The 13,447-nt window shown below is 51.1% G+C and overlaps 1 protein-coding gene across 1 annotated transcript in view; it reads left to right on the forward strand.

The window, feature by feature from the left end:
- Positions 1-4,578: 4,578 nt before the first annotated feature.
- The window catches only part of ZNF407 (zinc finger protein 407), a 298,073-nt gene continuing 289,204 nt past the window's right edge, over positions 4,579-13,447 (forward strand). The window contains exon 1 of the mRNA XM_037145755.2: positions 4,579-4,658. The gene's annotated coding sequence lies outside the window, so the exon portion shown is untranslated. The remainder of the gene's footprint in view (positions 4,659-13,447) is intronic.

A 13,447-nucleotide genomic window follows, 5' to 3' on the forward strand; every position in this document is an offset into this window, starting at 1 on the left:
ATCTGCTTCTGTAAGCCCGCGTTTGCTTGCTCTGCCCTATAAAAACCCCGTAGTTTGTAAGCCACGTGCGACTTCCATCTGGTAGCTCTGGGTAGCTACGTAGCTCCGGGACGTTCGCCCCTGCGCAGGTAAAGCTTGGCCACTAAATTCACATTTGGACCATTATTTTGTGATTAATAAAACTAAAATTCTTTGAAACCAATTTTCGTCTCCGAGAGCGTGTATCGACCCATCTGTTGCCTACAACATGACCCACATCCTTCGGACCGATTGTGAGTATAGGTATCTTTACTTACGAAGTCTGAAAGCTTTTGCTCTTTTTCTTTTATCATACACGTAGACTGCGACAGCGGTAGATTTGGTGGTAACCCTTCGGTAGCGTATACGTGGCTTCTCCATACAGGTACAAGAAAACCTGACCAACAGCAGGAGGGCTTTTTCCTGGCTGTTGGGAGTGGAGTGTTCCCGGGGCGGGCTTTGCCTGAGGCCAGACGGCCTGCCCATCACACCGACAGTCCCGGGCCTTCACCAGGCATCTGCACACCTTTCCCATCGGATGCGGATCAGAGGAACCCTTCGCTGAATTTTGCCCTCAGAATCAGAAAACTGTCCTTAGTCAGACCAATGGAAGCTCCCCGTGGGAGAGATGGTACTATTGTGACAGAACCGAGCTGCTCTCTGATGAGTGAACAGTGACGACTGTTCGATCCTGTATTTACTTTTGTTAAAGACCAGCAGTTTAGAACTGAACATGATGAAGGCAGGAACCTATCGATTGTATTAGGAAATTTGAGTTCTTCATCATGCTGATGTACACTTTCATTTTTTAGGGTAGAAGTGTCAGGATAAACATGACTATTCGAATGGGTTAAACCGTCTCTTCCACCAATCACGTGCAGCTGTCCTCCTCTTCCCTTAAAATTCCACATGGTTCCCTGGTCCGAACATAAGCGTTACCTGCTCATTGGCCACTTCTGTCTCCTGCCCCGGAACTGCCCACAGCAGGGCACCTGCCCAAAAAGAAGTGGGGAGGGTGCTGCACACCGTGACCTCACCCCGATAAATGCACACACTTGCACTGACCATGTCTGAGTGTCAAAATTCTGCAACTTTCTTCAGGTTAAAGAAAGAATGACAGCCTGGACCTTCTTATCCTGTGGCAGAAGGGTTTGAGGGTAATCCTCAGGTCAGGGGGCGCCCCCCCCACACACTTGGTAAGGGCTCCAGCTCGGGTTCGAGTGCTGTGGAGACGTTTATGAAGACAGATCACCACATGTAAAACTGGAACACAGCGAGTGATTTGTATTGCCAGATAAAACTTCTGCCCTCCCAGAGCAGAGGTGGTAGGGGGGACGCACCAGCCACAGCTGTGAGGATGACAAGTGCTTTAGGAAAACTTGTCTGCAGCTGGAAGAACATCGGCCAAAGCAGAGAGTGCAGTTGGAAGGTGGTGGGGGGTGGGTGGAGCTGCACCTCAGAGGAAGTGGCAGGGGGTCCCTCAGCTCTGTCCAGTCACTGGAAGGAATAAAACTACGGAGCTGGCCACCCCACGGGCTCATTGGTTTCGCACAAACACCTGGCACGTGGCTGGTCTGCCACCTCCCTCCAAAGACTTCGCCTGGCGCCCCACCCGTGGGGCCTCCCTCCACCCCTTCAAATGCAGATGAGAGTTAGAGAGGCGCTGGACTGCTCCTGCTCTACAGCCACCCTGTGAAAATAAATGGAAAATGCTTGTCCTGTGGCTACAGAGGTGTGGGGACAACTTTTAAAAAGCCCCAGTGCTTTATGTATGTAGAACTGTATGTAATATAAATATATTAATTTTATAAAGCTTTAAAAATTAATAACTCTGGTTTTTTTTATATGTACATGTATTTATATACAGGGTCCAGCAGAAGGCCTGCTTGACTGTGGTTGGTAGGGTAATAATATGGGTGTGATCACTTATAGTTTTCACTTGAACACTTCACCTAAAATGTCAGATGGTGTGCTTGAGTGTGATGTTGTTAGGTTACAGAATCACATGCTTACAATTTTGTAATAAAAAAAAAAGGTGTTATTCTTGCCAGACACTGTGTATATAAATTTCCCTAGTAAGATACAGAACATTATCAAAATTTCCCTATATTCTTGGGTTTTTCTACAGCAATGCATGAAATATATTAGGTGCTTAATAAACAAGAGTTATTATTAGTATTATCTAGTGGAACAAAGTCCTTCCTATTAGACCCTATTACTGTTACAGGAAGATGAAGCAACCAGACACCGAGGGATTCTGGAGTACGAGGTTTATTAACGTGCACGGGCCCAGAGGAGTCTCGAAATTCTGAGCCCCAAACAAAGGATTCCTGGGGTTTATATAGTCTACGGGGTCTTCCTATCTACATAGCAAAGCGGGATACAGAAGCGGAATGTGGTAATTAGTTCTATCTACGGGGCAGAAGCAGAGTACAAAGGCTAAATGTGAAAATTAATTCTATCTGTGGGAGTGCTAGCCCCAGTCCTAGTGACTATCCTGCTGTTTGCTTTTCCCAGACGGCCTTATCGCTCTCCCAGGGAGCCTGGGGTTTGGGTGAACAAAGGTTTCCCAAAGCTTCCCACATCATTACTAGGATTTGGAAAGTTTATTATTTTTATTGATTTTATAGAGACATCGATTTGCTGCTCCACTTTCTTGTTCATTCATTGGTTGTTTCCTGTGTGTGCCATGACCGTGGACGGAACCCCCAACCTCGGAGGATCTGGTGACCCTCAGGACCACTGAGCATCTGACCAAGGCCAATTCACACATTGCTGAACCTCTTCTCTAATACCGTTTCAAAAGAAGGGAAGGTCACCTTAAATGAACTAACTTTACACATGAGGAGAATGAAGTTCAATCAACTTCCTTAAGGTCACCTTTTGATGTAAGTGGCCCTGTCTCAGCAAAATAATGGGTGATGGACTGAAAAATAAACTCCGATCTTATTTCACTGCTCAAAGATGGAATTGTTAACCAAACCCCCAAGGTGGAGGGGTGGTAAGACGCATCACCGGAAGTCCCACAGAACACCTCATCCCTAGGGAGAACTGTGTCCCCTAGGCAGGGAAGAAAAACACTGCCCAAGTAAATATCAAAAGATTGTATGAACAAACACTACATTTTCAAGTAAATTTTAAGCACTTTTCAACAGAACTCTGAAGACGGTATCTCCTTTCATTCAGTAGGCACCCAGTAAAAGTTGGTTAATGAAATAAATGCATTGACGAGCTGGTTGGCCGTTGGAGAAGCCTGCTCCCCACGCTTCGCTCCACCTTTAAGGCCCACTGCGCCAGCTGGTAGAGCGGGAAAGGCCGTGGATACTGAGCCAAGCCCCACTTTCTCTAGTTGAGTAATCTTGGGGTGGGGGATGCTTCTGAGTTGCACTTCCTACCGTGGAAGAGCCGGGAATGCGTTCAGGGATCAGTGAAAATTCAGTCCGATAAGGTCTGCAAGGAGTTCCCCATGCTCACTGTTCGGATTTAAACAGCCCTGAGCTGAAATTGGCCATGCGAGCTGGTTTAGGTAGGAAGCCTATCCTTACCATTATAAGGCTATTATTTCCCATTTACTTTTATCTTCCTAAATACAGTTCTGATAACAGGGGCCCCTAAGCCTACAAGGTTCGGACTCCCGGTGGGACACCGCGGCCCTCTTCAGAGCTGGGTCTGGGTTTCCAAAGCCCAGGCTCGGCCCCGAGGCCCCCGGTGTGCGGCACATGGCGCCCAGGGCCGCCTTTCCTTCCTCCCATCTACCCTGCGCCGTTAACATTCACGAACAGTCCACGCAGGAACATTTTAAACACCCACGGCGTTTTCAGCTTTTACTGCCCAACTGAACAACCCATTGAACTCCTTTGCCTCAGAACTCGGCTCGTGGGTCCCTTCGGACTGTGACTGCAAGGATCCCCATTTGCTGTCACGGGAGAGATTATTCCTAAGCTGGAGGTGCGCACGCGCCTGGCTCAGCAGAAAGATCTCCATCCTGTACATGTTAGGGCCCCAGAAGCGCCGGCATCCCTCGGGCCGCGTCCACGCAAAGGGCAGCGGCCGGGTACCCCGCAGGCCCCTGTGCCCCTCGCTCCCCGAGAGCGTGTCCGCTTCTCCCGCATTGCCCTCGGGATTCTCTATGGAGGGCGGGCGAAAGGATGGAGTGATAAGGGACGGGCAGCGACGGTGGGAGACCGGGGAGGAACTCGCTCGGGGACCCTCTGTAAACCAACGATAGCCCTGCCGGGTCGGACACCGCCAGCCTTGAAGCCTGAAGCCTTTTCTCCCTTCTTTAAATTGATTCCCTCGGCCTTCCGTTTTCCTCTCGGGGAGGGGTGGGACTTCCGGCTTCGTGTCCGAGGGACTTCCGGCAAGAGCTTATGTACCGAAAACAATACGGCACCCTGGCCCTCTGGCCATTAGGGGAAAAATAAAAGGGAACTTGAGGTGCGTTTAACTAAACCAGTCCCGAGATCCTGTGCTTTTGGTTTTAGTGTCTTGCGAGCAGTCCACAACGGAGAGAACCAGGGAGCTGCCGGAAGTAGCGCAAAGGAAAGACAGGAAATCCCGCCCCTTCCTCCCAGAGGGAAGACGGTGAGCCGGAGGAGTCAGTCGTAGGGGCAAGCAGGGGCGATCCTGTCGGCAAACAGGTAAGTTACTGTCTGGCCGGGGCGGGGGGTTTGGAGGCGGGGACCGTCCAGCGTCAGCGCGGGGCCTGGGGGCGGTGGCTTGAGGGCCGGGGCGCCCGCGGCTGGACGCCGGGAGCCCCGCCAGGGCCCTTCGCTCTTCCTCCTCCCCTTCCCCCCGCCTCCTCCCCTCCCCGCTCGCCGGTCCCTCCCGGCGCCGCCCAGACTCGCCCCTTTCGCGCCCGCCGGTCCCCGCCGCCGCCGGCCTGCGCGCCCGCCCTCCCTTGCCAGCTCGGCGCAGGCCGCGCGCACCCGCGGGGATTCGGTTTCCCGGCAGCGCCGGGCTGTCAACGCCGCGGCGGCGCCCCACGCGCCCCTGCCCGCTGTCTGGGCGCTTCTTACCGCCCGGTCGCTCCAAGAGTGACACAAACACGCCCCAGCGCCGGGCCGCCCAAGTGTCTGTCGCAGTCTGGGTGTCGGTTTCCTTAGCCGCCGCCCACTCGGTGTCCCTGCCTTCCGCACCGTTCCGCCGCCACCCACGTCTCCTTCCGCAACGGAGGCTCGGTGGGCCGCGGCCTCTCGGGGCTCGCCGCCCCCAGCCTGAAGGGGGAATGCGGGCTGCCGCGCGACTGTGTCCCGGCGGTGCTGTTGGTCCCTGCGGGCGCGCGCCGCAGCCCCTCCCGCCAACTGGTCCTGAGCGCCGGCTGCGTTCTGGACTGCAGTCTAGGGGAGCCGGGTGCCCGCGCGGCTGACCCCTGTCGGCTGCGTGCAGCTTGGAACAGCCCGTTGATCCCATTGGGAGCTCTAGAATAGGACATGTTGGTGGGTGGACGTCCATAAACACACACGTGGGTTTTTCTGCTTTGTAGGTGATCACAGCCTTAACAGTGATTGAAGTGTGACTTGACGCTCTTGTCGGCTGGTCCCCTTACTGTGTGCTGTGCACGTGCTCGACGGTGGGGCGTTGTCCCATCAGAACGCTGTCTCTACAGGGACGGGCACTCACGTGTGCGAGTTAGAGCACCATTAGGAGAGCTCATGGGATACATACTGTGTATTTTAGTTAGCACATCAGCCTTGGAGGGTTTGCTGTTCTCTTTTGTACTAAATGAGAACGAGATCAAATAATTTGACCAAAATTAACGTCAGGATTCAAGTCTCAGGTGTCATCCTTTTCTAGTTTGCTACAAGAGAAGTTACAAATCCTACTGGCACATCTGAAAACCACTGAGGCAGGGCTCTCTAGTAGTTGATGTCCTCTTGTGTGCCATGTGAGACAGTTGTGATTATTGCTCTTAGTTGTTGCTACTGGTGCCTTTTAAAAAATAAAAACATTTACAGACGATTTAAGATTTACAGAACAGCTGCAAGGTTGGGCAGAGTGTCACTGGTACTCAGCAGAGTGGCTCCACTTCGACACACATTGGCTCCTGCTTTAGGCTTGCGCCCTTCTAGGTGCAGGGGAGAGGAATGCACTGTCCTCCCGGATTTCCAGGTCTGGCGAGGAGACAGACACATAAGCAACATTAGTGCTGGACCCGAGACTTTGGAACACAGACGACAGTGTGTCTGGCTGCTGGGGAAGGGGTGGCAAGAGCCTGCTGGAGACCTATTTGGTTAGGTCGGCCTGATTAGAGGAGACCCCTCACCTGTATAAAACACCCTTCTAATGTGATCCCCCATCTGCCATTTCACAGGTTGTGAGAACAATCCCAGGTTCTAAATCTATTAATAGGAGATTAAATGAAGCTGTGGTCCTTATGCAGTGATGGAAATGTCTAGATCCATATGTTTTTAAATTCTTAATTTTCATACTTGTTCACTCCTTTCTGTGGTCTCACCACACACTTTCATTCTGTGAGGCCAGCAACTCTATTCCGAACTCGGGTCTGGGCTGGGCGCCTGCAGCAGAGGGACGTTTGAGGGAGCATCTTCGTCTCCTGGGGCTGCTGGAAGAAAACACCATTGTCCGGCTGGCTGCAGAAACAGGCGTTTCTTTCTCACGGTTCGGGAGGTAGAGGAGTCCAAGACCAACGTGCAGATTTCTGGTCAGGGCTCTTCCTGGCCTGCAGGGGCCTGCCTTCCAGCTCACAGGGCCGAGAACAGGAGGGCTCTGGGCTGTCTTCTTCCTCTTGTAAGGGTTCCGATCCGGCCTTTGGAGCCAGCCTCAAGATCTCATCTAAACCTCCTCACCTCCCAAAGGCCCCACCTGCAGACCCCACCACACGGGTCAGGCCCTCCACGTGTGCATTTGGAGGGAGACCCTGCAGTCTGTGGTGGGTGGGTTTCTTCAAATTTCTGTGACCTGTGACGTGGAATGAATTCCTCCAGAATAGACTTGATACAGCACTGGGTAGGAAACTGTTAGATTAGCGTTTTATATAGCCTTTTACTAAAACAGACACCATTTTCTTTAAAATAACAAATTATTTTAGATAGTGTGACTCCAAGACCCATGGATGAAGAAATTGTAATAGTTTCACTGTGATAAAAGAACTGTGTGGTGATTCATTGTAGGCCTCGTGGGAATGCGTGCACGGAAGGACTCACCAATTAGGGCGCAAGGGCTGTGGCATTGACTTTTTCCAGCCCCCTCTTCAGTGAGGCTGCGCCCCACCGAGGCTGAGTGACAAATCCATCCCAGGGATTAGTGGCAGAGGCAGGATTAGAACCCAGTCCCCTGACTTGCAGCTGGCCTTGCTGCTCTTTTGAGAGTGCTTCTCAAACAGGGTGCGCCAGGGTCACCGGGGGGGCTTCTGGGCTGGGGCTGAGGATTTGCGTTTCTGACAGTTCCTGGGTTCTGTTGAAGCTACTGGCTGAGACCACACTTGCAGACACGTGGCCTTACATGATGTTGCCTTCGACCTCTTGTAAGAAGAGAGTAAATACACCTCTGGGTTAGGCCGGCCTCATCTTCTTCCCGGTACTCAGAGAATCAGGTTTTCATCAAATGGCAGAATGCACCAGCACCAAAGTGCTCCGATGACAAAAGGGGTAGAAGTGGGGTATTTCTCGGAGTCAGTTTGACCTTTGTGAGGATGACTTCTGGAGATCATTCCGGAGGTCAGAAGCATGTCACTATGGAAGGGGTCCTTGGTCTTACCGACGCTGATGCTGAGAAGGGCGTCCAGATGGTTGCTGGATCGTATAGCAGTGAAAAACTGTCTTCAGCCTCGTTACATGGTACAGTTCTGTATTTTGTATACTGATGTTATCTTTTCTCATACATCAGAATCTTACGAGGCCCTTGCACAGGTACGTGCCATTAAATAGGGAAAGGGGGACAGTAAGGTAGGTTACTGATCTGGAGAGACTTCAGTGCCCTCGGAAGTCACTCTGCTCTCTGATCATCTCAGTTGTAGATTTTTATTGAATAATTACAGTTTGTTTCAGTTTAAGCCTTGTTTGTAATTACTGGGATTTTTTTAGTAGAAGTCCTGGAGGAGAAAGTGTATTTTCATGTTACTGAGTGGTATCTTACACCTGTTTATCATTCATCTGAAATTATTTTTTAAAACTTTTTTACTTGGGCCCTGGCTGGTGTGACTCAGTTGGTTGGAATATTGTCCCATAGCCAAAAGGCTGCGGGTTCGATTCTCGGTCAGGGCACATGCCTAGGTTGTGGATTTGATCCCCGGTCAAGGTTTGTACTAGAGGCAACCAATTGATGTTTCTTTCTCTCCCTCCCTTGCTTCCTCTCTCCCTAGAAACAATGAAAAAATGGCCTCAGTTGTTGGGAACCACCCTGCCTGGTTTCCAAAGCTGTAACCCCCTATGACTAAGGCTGAGTGAGTGACCTTGGGAGTATAAACCACGGAGACAGTTTATCTCCCTGGCAGGGGCACTGCCTCTTCCCCTTTTACTTCACCCTGCCTGTCCCCCAATACATGATTGGTTAGCCAGTTATGGGTAAGATACCTCAAGGGAGAGATGACGTAAGACAGGCATGATCATGGGGGGCTCCAGGGAAGGACTTGGGGGACTATAGCAAAAGGGGTGATAGACTCTTGTCCCTTGACTTTGACATAGCCTGAGTCCTCATTCTGTCTGTGAGAAGTCTCCTGATCTCTTGGCTGCCTCACTTCCCCCGCCTGACTTAAACCTGAAACAATGACAGAGGGCGGTGCAGCCCTGGGCTGGAAAGGGTGGGTTCCCTGGGCGATCAGGCCTAAGAAAGAATGCATAAACTCATGTGAAACCTGGTTTGCTAAGAAGGTCCTCTATGAAATGATAAGGGTCTGAGCAGGAAATGAGTTAGTTTCCCAAAGTTTTGTAGCCCTTTAACTAGCAGACCCCGGACTCAGAATAAACCCTCAGAGTTCTTTGAATGTTATTTATTGTTTGATCCTTACTGCCTGACAATGACTGATGAGCTTTACCTGTGTTCCTGGGCGAAACGAACCCGGTCAAAGCCCATTGAGGAACAGACTCTGGGCCCTTCTCCTCTGAGAGATGGGCCACCTTTCCTCCCCAGGCAGATCATGTCTGGGTGGGCTTATTCTCATCTGTGGCAGCTGTGGCGGGGGCGGGGGTGGGGCCCTGTGGGTGAAGCCCCACCACACTCCGGTGAGGATTAAAAAGAGATATTTAAAAACCTGTTAAGTTTGAAATAATTTTAGAATTACAGGCAAGCTGCACGAGCAGCCCCGGGAGATGGGTGCACACAGCCTTGCGCCCGGCCCCTTCGTGAGCCTCTCCTGCAGCCACAGCCCCGTCTCTGTGGCCAGGCAGTTGGCAAATGACTCTCAGTCCTCGGTGGCATTTTGCTGCTGAGTCTTCCTCCGGTCCAGGGGCCGGCGCAGCACCCCGCCTGCGCTTCGTTATCAGGTCTCGGTGCTGTCTTCCAGCCCGCACGCTTCCGTTCAGACTTTTCTCAGGGCCTTTTCAGGAGCCCTGCTCAGGGGTTTTGTAGACTCTCCCTCGGTCTGGGCTCGTCCGAACTTCCCCACGACTATGTGGAGGTTGAGCGCTTCCCGGCCTGCACGCCGCGGTGGGGGGGTGGGTCCTGTCCACATTGTGTCGGGGTGCGTGCATGTCACTGGTGCATGTTACCTCGGAGCTCGTGGCCAAGGTGGTTTCTGACATCTCTCTGTGCTCCCATTGGGGTGAATCAGCCTCATAGGTTCACCGGTTTCCATGGAGAATTAAAAAAAAAAAGAACAAGGGGATAGTGACCAGAGGGGAGAAGGAAGGGAAGTTAAGGGGAAAAAGGGGGAGGGATTTGGAGGAACAAATAGGAAGGACACAGGGACGAGAACTAAGGGGGGTGGAAAAGGGAGGGAGGTGGGGAGCAAGGGGCGGGGGAGGCTGGGATGGGAAAAATAGACAAAAAACTATATTTGAAAAACAACTAAATAAAATTAAAAAAAAAAAAAAGAACATGTAATTTCAGAAGCCCCTGAGCTTGACCCCAACCACAAGCTACTTCTTACATGGGCAGGCTCCATCGTTATTTGTCAGACCCAAACAGGGCGGGGGTGGGTCCAGGAGTGGGCACTGGAAGAACAGTTCATTGCCTGAGCACTGGTCCTCCATCCCCGGTCAGTCTTGGCTTTGAGTCGGCAGCAGCGGAAGCGGTTTGCACCACGTTTTTTTTTGGCCGTGGTTTGGTGGTCTGCCTCACGTCTGCCTTCCCCGGTATGGCTCTCTGTAACCGTGAATTTCTTAAACTCTTCCCTGGAGTGTTTCTGCAGAAGGTGAACCCTCTTCAGTTGCTCAGAAGGCAGTTACGTGAGGAGTTGTTCACCCACTCGCCAGCTCCTGTGTTCTCCCCGTGGGCCTCGCTGATGAATTGCGGGACTATTACATGCACACACATATAAATTGCCTCTGTCTTCAAGATGTTTGTGCCTTTACTATCCCACCCGGAGTAAATTGGAAGGTACTCCTCTAGTCTGTCTCCCCCCCAAGACTCATCGTAAGCTCCTTCAAGGCAGGGACAGGTGTCTCTTTGTTCACCAGTGACTGGCTGGTCCTGCACTCACCAGACACTCAGCACATATTTGTGAGTACGTGCATATTGTGTGTTGTGTGCGCATTTGGTTAACTGCTTTAGTGAGTTCCCTGGACACCGTGCACGTGTGCGCACAGGGGCCCTGCAGTGCCGTCCGTGGGCGCCCCAGTGGTCCCTGCGCCCTGCCAGCCGCCGGCTTGTCTGCACCCTTTCCGGGAGAGAGCGCCGTAGTCAATATCTGGACATGTTTTGTCCAGTCACTTCCTGAGGATGACTTCCGTGACGAGTCACTGATAGTTCCAGGAACATGTATGTTAGGGCTTTGGATACAGATACTGCAAAGTTACTCTTCAGAAAGGTTCTGTGCGTTTATAACTCAACCAGTGCAACTGAGAGTGCCCTTCCCCACGCTTTCTTTAATGCTTAACTATTTTTTGAATGAGACTAACTTGCAGGTTTTTCCTTTTGGGGATGTTTCTAAGCAACCCAGAAGTGTGGTAGAGTAGGGATCATAGTCAAAGTAAGTTCCTAATCTTCCAAATTTTCACATCGAAGATTCCAGTTTTTTGTCTGCCTCATTGAGGGGGCAGAGTAAACCTCAGTAAACCGGACATCTATTCAGTGTTTTACTTGGGGTACTTTTGTACCTTCCTAAAGTTACCGTGGTGATGTCCGTGGCCCTTACAAGCGGGAAACTTTTGATAATGACATACGTTTCTAATTCACAGAAATCAACCACATCATTCACTGAAAGCAACGATTAAAGGCTCAAATGCGAAAGGCAACACGATGGCAGTTTGGGGACACAGTGTGGGACAGGGGCCGCGTGACTGATGCTGGGGGAGGTTTTCAGGCAAATCTCCGTAGGCAGCAACCGGAAAGGAAAAGATTGGCATGTTTGTCGATGCCCGTGAGCACTCGTGTTTACAAAACAAAACCAAGGACATGAACAGTCGTCACCGGTGAGAATTGGGCATTTCCAGTGCTCCTTACTGATCGAAGTGTCCAGATAAACAGCAAATCAGTAAGAACAACAGAAAGGGGCAAATGACCCAAACAGGCGTCCTGCCCAATGGGAAACCTGAGCGCCCAGATTCTTGGGTGGTTAGTAATCAGGGAAGGGCAAGTCGGGACCAGAATGTGGATAGTTGCACACACTTTGGCTGGCAACGGTGTGGAAGTCTGTTGGGGGTTGGAGACAGCTGGAATGCTTCCGCAGTGATGGGGGTGTAAATTGGTACGATAGCTTTGGAATTAAATAGTCAAGTTCAAGATGCACGTGCCCTTTGACCCAGTAATTCCCTTCCTCCTCCTAAGTCTTGATCTTAGAGCAGCGCTTCTAAATCTGGTCCCCGCATCTGCAGGGAGCTTGTTAGAAGTGCAAGTTTCGGAGTCCCGCCCCAGACCCGCGGAATGGGAAGCTTGGGGAACGGGCCACCTTCCGCTCAGCAGGCTGACCAGGTGGTTTGATGCTAAAACTGGCAGACCACCGCCCTAAGGACGTTCCGGTGCACCGGCCAAAGCCAGGAGTGCCTGCTCAACGCGGCCCCTTCTGTGGACGGAGGACCTGGGAACAGTGCGGCCTGGGAGGGCGCGTGGACTGCTGTGTGCCCCTGCGGTGAAGTGCGCATCCTCTTCAGGGAGAAAAGCTCATTCCAGAAGAACAAGTGTGGTAATTTTCTGTGCGTTTTTTTTTTTTTTTAAGTTTAGAAAAATGTAGAACAGAAGTGCAATATTTGGAATAACAGGTGTGGTAAAGTAATAAAGAAAACAGGTGCTTTACAAACAAAATTCAAGTTAGTGGGTGGCCCTGTGAGAAGAGGAAGGTGATACACACACCAGGAGGGACTTCAAGGATGAGGACTTATGAAACTGATCTATAGTCAGGTTTGTTATATTATGTAGATCCTCAACTGGCACATACTAAATTGACTTTTTAAATCTGCCAAACATTTAAACAACTGGGGAGACAGTGATTCCACAGAAACCTAGTGGGATTATCCGATGACAAGTCCCTCACTGGCCAGCTCAGGGTGGTGGGTGCGCCTCAGGCCGGCAACTTCTTTAGTCAGGGTTCCCCTTTGCCTGTCGCGGGGCCTGACCCTCGTTCCTGTGCTTCCGTGCGTTCAGGTCAGCACACCTGGAACTGCCAGAAGTAGAACCCCTGGAAGGCGTGGCCACCCACCCTCTAGAGAGCAGATAATCTTACTGGTCCTGCAGTCTGCCTGCCTCGCTTTTCTCCCACCTCCGTGGAATCTTCCTTAATTTCAGATGCATAAAAGAAATGGTAGACCATCATTCTCCAGAGCATCTGAGGTCTTGCTCCGTGGCAGTTGTCCTCAGTTCGGCTCAAATAATCTTTTTAAAAATCATCATGGTAGGGCAGTCACTGCTTGAGGCTTAAAATTTATAGGAAAATAATACCGTGGTTCTGGAAGTTCTAAGTCAAATTTCATGTCTCGTGGAGCCAAGTAGCACCCCTGTTTTCGTTTGTATTCAGTCTGCTGAGTTTGTCTGAACCGTGAGGACTGTCAAGCATCTGTGCGTCACATCAGACTTTGTAGCAAAGTCAGCGCCCAAAGTCCTTGCGGAGCAGGGATGCTGCATTTCAGACGCAGGGAGTGCTTGTCAGCTATGGGACCAGGTCTCTGAAAACAGGCTGTGGGCCTTTTGGCTCCTCCAGTTTCAGCTGCATCTGCTAGAGCCAGGTACTCTGTCTCAGTTCTGAGTGCTTTTCAGCGTGTTGATATTCATACTCCTCTTTCAACACCCAACTAGTTTTAAATAAAAGCAGGCAGGGCAATGAGCAACTGGGTAGGGAAGAGACATTGTTCGACACAGTGGGAGTGATAGCAGTTCC

This window comes from Artibeus jamaicensis, unplaced genomic scaffold (genome assembly GCF_021234435.1).
Source record: "Artibeus jamaicensis isolate MK-2021 breed Jamaican fruit bat unplaced genomic scaffold, CSHL_Jam_final contig_354, whole genome shotgun sequence".
In the NCBI taxonomy this organism is placed as follows: domain Eukaryota; kingdom Metazoa; phylum Chordata; class Mammalia; order Chiroptera; family Phyllostomidae; genus Artibeus; species Artibeus jamaicensis.